The sequence below is a fragment of the Aethalodelphis obliquidens genome, unplaced genomic scaffold (genome assembly GCF_003676395.1).
Source record: "Aethalodelphis obliquidens isolate GAN/ISIS:26980383/991018 unplaced genomic scaffold, ASM367639v1 scaffold36, whole genome shotgun sequence".
NCBI lineage: Eukaryota > Metazoa > Chordata > Mammalia > Artiodactyla > Delphinidae > Aethalodelphis > Aethalodelphis obliquidens.
In genome coordinates this window covers 2,332,636-2,342,775 of record NW_020837980.1, presented here as the reverse complement: position 1 = coordinate 2,342,775, position 10,140 = coordinate 2,332,636, and the positions used below count along the sequence as shown (strand labels likewise).

The 10,140-nt window shown below is 40.8% G+C and overlaps 1 protein-coding gene across 7 annotated transcripts in view; it reads right to left on the bottom strand.

Moving 5' to 3' along the window:
- AMN1 (antagonist of mitotic exit network 1 homolog) overlaps nucleotides 1-10,140 on the bottom strand; it is a 65,727-nt gene that overhangs the window by 4,575 nt on the left and 51,012 nt on the right. The window lies entirely within an intron of this gene.

Below are 10,140 nucleotides of genomic sequence, written 5' to 3'. Positions count from 1 at the left end.
AAAAAAAAAAAAAAAAAAAAAGATAAGGATTTCTCCTTTTGCCACTTTTATGCAACACTGCACTGGAGGTTCTAGCCATGGAAATTAGGGAAGAAAAAGAAAAGGCATTCATGTTGGAAAGGAAAAAGTAAAACTCTTTATTTGTAGTTAGGTAATATGGTACTAAGGAATCCACTAAAAATTAGAATAAATGAGTTCAGCAAGGTTGCAGGGCACAAGATCAATATACAAAAATCAATTTATTTCTACACAATGAACAATCCCAAAATTAAAAGCAGCTCTTTGCCCTTTTCCTGTTTGCCCATTTGGGTTCCCCTCTAACCTTCAAAGAACCTAATTATAGGAATGAGATCACTAAGCAATTGAAACTAACTCCTGACTTATGCTCTCCTGAACGCACATCATGCCTTGTCTAACCTGTTGATTCTTTTCCTAGATAAAAAGAAGTAAGAATGAAGAATTAAGCAGTTAAAAAAGTGACTTGCTTTCTACCCCCAACAGCTCCCTTAGCAATCCTACAGGCAGACCATGCAGGCAAGGTTTTCTTCTCTCTGAAGAGTCAGCCAGTCTGCACTCAATGGAGAATGATGCAAAACCCAACCTCATGCCTCAATGATTCAATGAGATTCTTTCCCCCATTTTTCCATTTAAAAACTCTCATGGCTGAGCAGAATCTTCGGAGTTGGTCTCTGGACATGAGTTTACCATCTCCCCAGATTGCCATCTTTTCTTTTTCTTTCTTCTTCTTCTTCTTATTTTTGGTCACATCGTGTGGCTTGCAGGATCTTAGTTCCCCGAGCAGAGATTGAACCCGGATCCTTGGCAGTGAAAGCACAGAGTCCTAACCACAGGACCACCAGGGAATCACACTGTCTTTTCTGATTAAAGCACCTTTTTTTTTCTTTTCTTAATGGTGATATCTTTTTATTTTTTCTATTATTTATTTATTTTTGGCTGTGTTGGGTCTTTGTTGCTGCAGGCGGGCTTTCTCTAGTTGCGGTGAGAGGGGGCTACTCTTCCTTGTGGTATGCGGGCTTTTCATAGAGGTGGCTTCTCTTTGTTGCAGAGCACAGGCTCTAGGTGCATGGGCTTCAGCAGTTGTGGCTCGTGGACCCTAGAGCACAGGCTCAGTAGTTGTGGTGCACAGGCTTAGTTGCTCCACGGCATGTGGGATCTTCCCGGACCAGGGCTCGAACCCATGTCCCCTGCATTGGCAGGCAGATTCTTCTTTTTTTTTTTTTGCGGTACGCGGGCCTCTCACTGTTGTGGCGCACAGGCTCCGGACGCACAGGCTCAGCGGTCATGGCTCACGGGCCCAGCCACTCCGCAGCATTTGGGATCTTCCTGGACCGGGGCACGAACCCGTGTCCCCTGCATCGGCAGGCGGACTCTCAACCACTACGCCACCAGGGAAGCCCGGCAGGCAGATTCTTAACCACTGCGCCACCAGGGAAGTCCCAAAGCACCTTTCTTTTCTACTGACACTTGCCTCTTGAATTATTGGCATATTAGTGGCAAGCAGCCAAACCTGGGTTCCGTTACAAAATGAAATTAAGAAAATAATTTCATCTACGTTACCATCAAAAAGAATAAAATAGGGCTTCCCTGGTGGCGCAGTGGTTGAGAGTCCACCTGCCGATGCAGGCGACACGGGTTCGTGCCCTGGCCCGGGAAGATCCCACATGCAGCGGAGTGGCTGGGCCCGTGAGCCACGGCCACTGAGCCTGCGTGTCCGGAGCCTGTGCTCCGCAACAGGAGAGGCCACAACAGTGGGAGGCCCGTGTACCGAAAAAAAAAGAAAAAAAAGAATAAAATACTTAGGAATACGTTTAACAAAAGAAATGAAAAACTTATACTCTGAAAACTACAAAACATTGTTGAAAGAAATCAAAGAAGATCTAATAAATGGAAAGATGTCCATGTTCATAGATCAGAAGACTTAGTATTAAGATGGCAGTACTCCCCAAACTGACTACAGATTCAATGCAATCCCTAGCAAAATTCCAGCAAACTTTTTAAAAAGAAATTGACAAAACGATTCTAACATTTACATAGGAATTCAAGGGACCCAGAAGAGCCAACACAGTTTTGAAAAAGAACAAAATTGGAAACGTGTACTTCCCAATTTCACTTTAGCTGGTGTTTCTAAGACTATTTTGGCATTTTTACTAGTTATGAATATATTATCAAATATTATATGTAAATATTTGTTTTCTGACTATATTTGTCACTCTTCTGTAGGAATTTATTATTGTACATAAATAGAAAAACACTTCTCCCTCTAGTTGTGAGCATACAGTATATTTTTATGTAATTTTAAAAACTGGATGCTAGAGGGCAGTATTACATTACTCAAAGTCTCCTCAGGCAGCTTTTCTTTTCCCCATAAAAGTATACAGTATTTAGAGCAGTGAGTCAATAGTAGGAATACTCGATGCCTGTAAGTTTATTACGCTATAGGGAGAAACTGTGGGGTCTCTAAGTATTTCATATCTCTTGCCAGAATACTCTGTAGAAATTGTGGAGGAGGAAAAATAATTTTCTCTTTACCCTTCTGAGTTCTTGGCTGAGATCCCCTGTGACCAAAGACAGATACAAGAGAAAAACAAACAGAAGTTTATCAACAAGTATACTTCATGTATACATGGGAGATACCCAGGAAAAATGAGTGAACTCCCTGAGAGGGCCCAAGCCACCACCTTAAATACCACCTTCAGCTAAAGACAAAAGAAAGATTTTGGTGTTGTGGGGAGACTGGTTATGGGAAGTTACCAGGAAAAGCATAGTAAACAAGGGTAATGAAACCGGGCAGGACCCTGCTGGGCCCTCCTGGGTACAAGCCCCTCCATGTCTCCCTCTTCCTGTTTGCAGAAAAAGCTTTCGTCTCCTAGGCCTTCCCCAAGTTCCAAAGAGCAGACTCAAACAGTTAATGATTAGAGAAGTAGAAAATGTAGAAACAAAGAAAGCAGGCAAGCAAGAAAAGTAATAATAGCTTGAACAATGGAGTCACACCTAGTTCCTCCTGAAGGGATAGAGATAACAATCTCACATATCTCTGAGTTGTTCTGCAGAAACTAGGACCCACCCCCCCCAACCAGGTGAAGGATGTTGACTACATGCTGACCACCAGCACACAGACCCCAGACTGACTGGAACCAGGAGATTGATGATTAAGATTCCCAGAACATCACCCTGTTATTTCACCACCAACCAATCAGAAAAATGTCCACGAGCTGATCGCACACCCTGTGACCCTCATCCCTAACGTTGCCTTCAAAACCCTTACTGAAAGCCATCAGGGAGTTCCAGTCTTTTGAGCATCACCTGTCCTTTCTCCTTGCTTGCACCCTGCACCACAACCCAGTGTCAGTAGATTGGCTTTGCTGCACATGGAGCAAGGAGACCTGATTTTGGTTTGGTAACAGTAAGATTCACTATACAGATTTAAGTCAGTGCCTTCTCCACTGAATATGATTCTGATTTAGAGTCACCCTTCCCTTCTTAGTACAGAGAGGGAGACACTTTACAAATGGAGATTTCCTTTATAAATGTATATTTTCCTTACAAAAGGGTAACTTCTACTGCTTTCAGAGCTCCTCCAGTGTCTGCGAAAAATTAGCTTAAAATAATCCTTATGCTAAAGAGGCATATTTTGGGGTGGCTTATTCTGCCACTCACCAAAACACAGACTCTCAGGACTGAAAAAGACTCTAAAGGTCGTTTATACCAATCACACTACTGATGCTTGATGTCACTCTCCTACTTCCTTCCCTTTTCTACTAATAGTGAAACCACTTGACACCAAAGGCTTAGGAAATTGCTCTACTGGGGAAAGAAGTAGAAACTGTGGATTAGGTTTTTACTTCCAGTTCTACTATCAACTATTTCTAAGATTTGGGGCAAGCCACCTAAATTCATTGTATCTCTGTTCCCTTATTTTTAAAACAAGGGAGTTGTGTAGATGACTTCTAAGGAATCTTTTACCATCTTTCTAAAAATCTCTGACTAATGTAGTTGGAGACCACTTTTTGAAAGAGGTTCATTACGGGACGTTTTGGAGCCCCAAGAAAAAGAAGAAACTATGGGAAATATAAGTTAACAAACTAAGTTTTTCAAATGATCAAGGAAAATGTAATTTAGACATTTTTATAGAATACACAGTGAAAAAAGTGAGGCTGGACACATTTTTACAAACAATGATCAAGGTTCTAATGCGTCACTACAGTGTATGGCATAAAGAAGTTTCGTAATTCTGGATTAGTAATGTATGAATAAATAATGATAAGGAAAGAGAATAATATAGGATTTAGAAAATAAAATATATGAAATTTAAAAAGTAGTTGTCCTTGAAGCAAGGAATCAGCTTTAATTACAGGGAAACTCTGAAACAAACCACTTGTCTCTTTGTGGTAAATCTTGACATATTTATTATCCAGGAATCTAAGTAAAGAACTTGCTTGTAAAGTAATCAAGCTGATCCTTGAATCAAACAAATCCTCTGATATCACTAAAATCTGACTCGATTAAATCAAAGTGGCAGATTTCCTGTTGGGTTTTCCTGCCTTTCAATGTAAACGTAAGGACTCTAGTGCTAATTGCTTTATTGCCCTTCTAAAACCTAAACTTAGATGCCTGTGATTACTGTGAAACACGTCTAGATAATGATAGAAACTGAAATGCATGTCCATTGTAGGAGATTAATAAAACTGTGTGAGTTGAAATTACTGAAAATCATTGCAGACATAATTTAAATTAAAATAATTTAATACATTTAAAAATTATTTTCTGTTTCCATAATGTCTGTGATCTACAGTATTTTAAATAGCAGCTTAGGTTTTTGGTCTCTTCTGCAGAAATAAAATCAGAGTGCTTCTAACAGTTTCAAGACTTAATTTATAATGTGGAGTTTTGCTTACAGTCTGATTGTAATGTTAAGAAATTTTATAAAAACTTACAGTGGAGAAGATAAACCTATTAATTCAGGGAATCTGATGAGTAACTACAGTTGACACTGCCAATTTGGGGGTCAGGTTGCTTTGAGGATAACATAACACTAGAATTGCACAAACATATGATATACATACATTCTTTTTATAGAATATGTATCATTATTGTCTTATCTAGTCAGATGTGAGCAATCACATGAATACGTAAGAGGAAACATATAAGGTGTCATGAAAGAAGAAAGAACATTTATTTATCAGGCAAAAAAAAAGCATTTGTCTTCTCTGGAAAAAAGAGAAATTAACAAAAAAATATAAGGTGAGGGTTTCCCTGGTGGTGCAGTGGTTGAGAGTCCGCCTGCCGATGCAGGGGACACGGGTTCGTGCCCTGGTCTGGGAAGATCCCACATGCCGCGGAGCGGCTGGGCCCGTGAGCCATGGCCGCTGAGCCTGCGCGTCCTGAGCCTGTGCTCCGCAACGGGAGAGGCCACAACAGTGAGAGGCCCGCGTACCGCAAAAACAAAAACAAAAACAAAAAAACCCATATATATATATATATATATATATATATATATATGGTGAATATATTAGCCCACTTTATTTTCATTCAATGATGGTGGCAAAAATACACAATGGTAGGTGCTGACAGGAAAGCGGGAAGAGTAGAGATGATCTGGGTAGTTGAAAAACTTCAGCTTTTTTTCTCTTTAAGAAACTTTATCGGTAAAAGCCATTGTATGTGAACTCTTATATTATTATCAGATCACCCAATTTTATGACTGACATTTATATGTAAGGAAAAGTTGAGGTCCACAGAAGTTAAGTTATTCAGTGTTTTAGAGAGATGGTAGGAGACTAGGGATTGGTGCTCATTTCACTTTATCTTGAGATTTTTGTTTAATCTTAGCACTGTTATTAAAAACTACGTCACAATGGACAAATACCATTTCAGTTTCTCACTTTCCTCTTCTGTGAAAGGAGGGATCAAAATAATAATTCATGAATTATTCTGTTAAAAAATATGTGGGAAATGCTTGGGTGGGGGAGCAAAACGTGCCACCCCAAAATGTCTCTTTGGCATGAGGATTATTTCAAGCTGATAACAATCAAGGACCAAAAGACTCAAGAAGAAATTTTGACCTTCCCCCTTACTGCCTAAAAGAAGTATAGATCAAGTTATCGCCAGAGGTTGTCTGCAAAAATATGGGCTAGGCGTGGTGGTGGAAACTCAGCAGGGCCTAGAGATGAGAGTACCTTTATAGCGCAAACTGCGCTGCATGGCCCAACAAATATTTGTTTACCAAACATTTGCTTTTTCATCTTTCATGTGAATTGCCTTCCTCCCTTTTGAAGTCTCAAACCTCTACCCCCAACATCCTCTTTAGCTGCTGAAAATGTTATTTAAGGCGAGGGTTTCAGCCATTTTGGTGAGTTACTCAGTTCTCCTGGGTCTCTTCCATGTATACATGTTATTAAACTTTTGTTTGATTTTCGCCTCTTAATCTGCCTCCTATCAATTTAATTCTTAGACCAGCCGGAAGAACCTAAAAGGGTAGAGGAAAACGTCTAACTCCCTGGCACTTAGATAAAAAAAGTTAAGTTTCTTAGCAATAGTATTTCTCAGAGCCTTTGAGAAATTAATATTCATTACAGTGGTATGTTGCATTTCCCAAACATTTGGACATATAAACATATTTTGTTTTATGCTTTATCCCTTGATGTCTTCTAGAACACCATACCATATAACTGTAGTTAGTGAGATCAAGGGATTGTGGGGCAGATCAAGGAAAAAGATACGTCCACAAGGTGGCAGTAGCACACAATGAGCTTTAATTGGGCAGCACTTTGAAGGGGTTGCATGGAAGGGGAGCCCCTCACAACAGAACTTTCCCTTACTCAGAAAGGGAGTAAGGTAAGGGAATTTCCAGAAGACTGAGCTGAGGAGGGGGTTATGTAGCTGTTGCTCAGCAGCAAGATAGTTGGTAAATTCAGTATTCTGAGCCATTATGTGGATGTGTAAAGATTTAGTGGGATTAAGTTTTCCTAGTATCTATAATCATACCAGGTAGGCATTTCTCTTGAATTCACCAACTGATAATACATCTTTGGTTTCCAGTGATCTCAGTAATTAAATAATTTATCTCAAAAGCCTTCTGCTTTAAAAATCAGACTAATAACTGCAACATATTTTCCAGACTTCAAAATTCATATTTGTTAGTCATTTCTATATTGATACAGGCACCTTTAAGCATTTTATTACTGGCCTTGTTGTACTCAAATTTTAAGTTTTTGGTTGTACCTTTTAAAGATTTCATTACCTATAGGGTCTTTGATGATTGTTTTAAGCAGTTTGCCTAAGGATAAGTTTTTCTGGTTGACTGTGTGTATAGTTTGTCTTCACTTCTATTAAAAGTAGAGGGAAAATGCCAATTAACTATTTCCAAATTGTAACCAGAAAGATAATCAAGATAAAATTAGCAAAGGCTGAGTTTATAACATGTTATGTAGCCAAGTTATCCTGAGACAAATATAACAGAACATTAAAACATTAACTATTTCAGCTAAGGTTCCAGGACTAGAGGTACCAGCTACTCTCTCATTCCAAAATGAGATACCAGACTTGTACATGATTTGCAAATGCTTGGCTGAAAACTCATTTTGGAATCCGTGGTGCCTCATCCATTCAAAGATATAAAAGTGTTAAAGTGGGAAGTGACGGAAAACTGGAAATTGAAGAAAGGATTTTTTTGAAGACAGTTATGATTTGAGTTGTCGAAAGAGGGTTGCAGGTGCTTGCTCTTGCCTTCAAGCCTAGTGAGAGGGGGCTCTAAGGAGATCAGTTGGAGAATCTGATTTGTCCCTTGGAGCTTGGGAGACACATTACACTAATATCAGACCTGAGAAAACTAAAAAGCAAAAGGCTATGGTAAGAGTCCATGTGGCTAAAGAGAGGACTGAAGTTGGGAAATAACCTGCACTCTTACTGTCTAAAGTATTGTGTTTCCTGTGGACAGATGTGGGCTGGCATGGGTTGCCTTGTAGTTTGCTCATGAAAGCAACTTGGATGGTCTAGGAAACCTCAACAGAAAGAGACTGAAGGTGTACCGCCAGCTGCCTGGGTGCAGAGGAAGAAAATGCTAGCTACTAGCCAGAAGAGACACATGTGCTTGAATCAAGAGAACTGTAGATGTAGGAGATATATGCAGTGATGAGGGGAGTGGCGGAAAGTGGACCCTGAAGATCAGAAGTGCCCCACTTTTGAGAGAGCACGGATCAGGATGAGCTCCCCACAGGCCCTCAGCGCTGCCGCTAGATCACAGCCGTAGTAGTCAAGTTAGACTTTCCTTTCCCGTCCCTTCCCTTCTGCTCACTGCAGTCCCACCCTGTACTGACACTGGTGGGGTCAGAAACCATGGTGGGCAAGCTGGGAAAGGAAGAAGAGAAGCGCAAGGTGGTAAAACAGAGTAACCACGTCCCCTTACCCACAGCAGCGCTTCCACCTACAGCAAACTTGAGCTGACTGGAGGAGCAAAAAGCTTTAATTTGAACTTGTTTGGAGTATGATGTGGGTCTAAGACGTTTTAATTGCTGAAATGAGAGGGTTTCAGTGATATGAAATGACAAGACTTTTAACTATCTGAGAATGATAAGAAAAGTCAGTGGCACATGTCGGAGATTTTCATTTGGCTTTGGGAAATATTAGGCCCTTTAGATTAAACCTGTAATGAATATAGTGTGAGGAAGATGGTGTCACTTTGTGAGTACCACTCTCTTGTTCAATGTATTGATTAAACGTACGTATAGCTCAGTGAGTAGATTTACATACTTTTAGTTGGTATTCTGAAAAGACCTATTATCCAAAATTGCTGTTATTACATTTCACATACTGTGGTCTCCTCCACCTTACAATAATAGCCTACTTGTTAGAATATAATTTTCTGCCTTGTTTGATGACCAGAGAGCCTCTGCCTGCCTTCTCATAACCCCCAGAATAGTGTTCACATGTACCAATTCCCCGTACTCAGTCACATGAATTTTTCTGGTTCTAAATTATTTTCTTAAAATTATGATTACTAATTTTTAACAGGTAAAATCATTCACATGATACAAAATTCAAAAGGACAAACGGGTATATGGTGAAAGCTTTTTCCTAGTCTTGTTTCTCCACAACCTTCCCTAGAGGTACCCACTGGTAACAGTTTCTAACGTCACTTTTGGCTTTAGTGTTGAGAGATGTCTGCCTAAAATAAGATTTAGTCTTCATTATAGATGTCACTGATAACCAAATACAACCCATTACAGGCTTAGTTTAGATTGGCAGTCCAAACACAAGAAAAACCAGAAGATGTCAAAAGTACTTCTAGGGCTTCCCTAGTGGTGCAGTGGTTGACAGTCCGCCTGCCAATGCAGGGGACACGGGTTCGTGCCCCGGTCCGGGAAGATCCCACATGCCGCGGAGTGGCTGGGCCCGTGAGCCATAGCTGCTGAGCCTGCGCATCCGGAGCCTGTGCTCCACAACGGGAGAGGCCACAACAGTGAGAGGCCCGTACCGCAAAACAAAAACAAAACCAAACAAACAAAAAGGACTTCTAGGATAGTAACTATTAGACTGTAATTAGGAAAAAGAGCTGGAAGGGCTGGGCATAAGTACTGACTCACACATAAGATCCTGGTTATACTGTGGTATGGGACCCACTGTAGGGGTGATGTGAAAGGGGTATTATGGCTCTTATACAAGCCAGAAGGGCTGTGACTACTTTAGTGAAGTACCACATTAGCCAAATGATTCTGAATCTCAATGGCTACAGCTTGATGAGATTACAGTTAACAGGTCATTTATGGGGCTTCCCTGGTGGCGCAGTGGTTAAGAATCCACCTGCCAATGCAGGGGACACGGGTTTGAGCCCTGGTCCAGGAAGATCCCCCATGCCGCGGAGCAACTATGCCCATGCACCACAACTACTGAGCCTGTGCTCTAGAGCCCACGAGCCACAACTACTGAGCCTGCATGCCACAACTAATGAAGCCTGCGCGCCTAGAGCCCGTGCTCCACAACAAGAGAAGTCACCACAATGAGAAGCCCACACACCGCAATCAAGAGTAGCCCCCGCTCGCCACAACTAAAGAAAGCCCGTGCACATCAACAAAGACCCAACACAGACAAAAATAAATAAATAAGTAAATAAAATAAATTAGG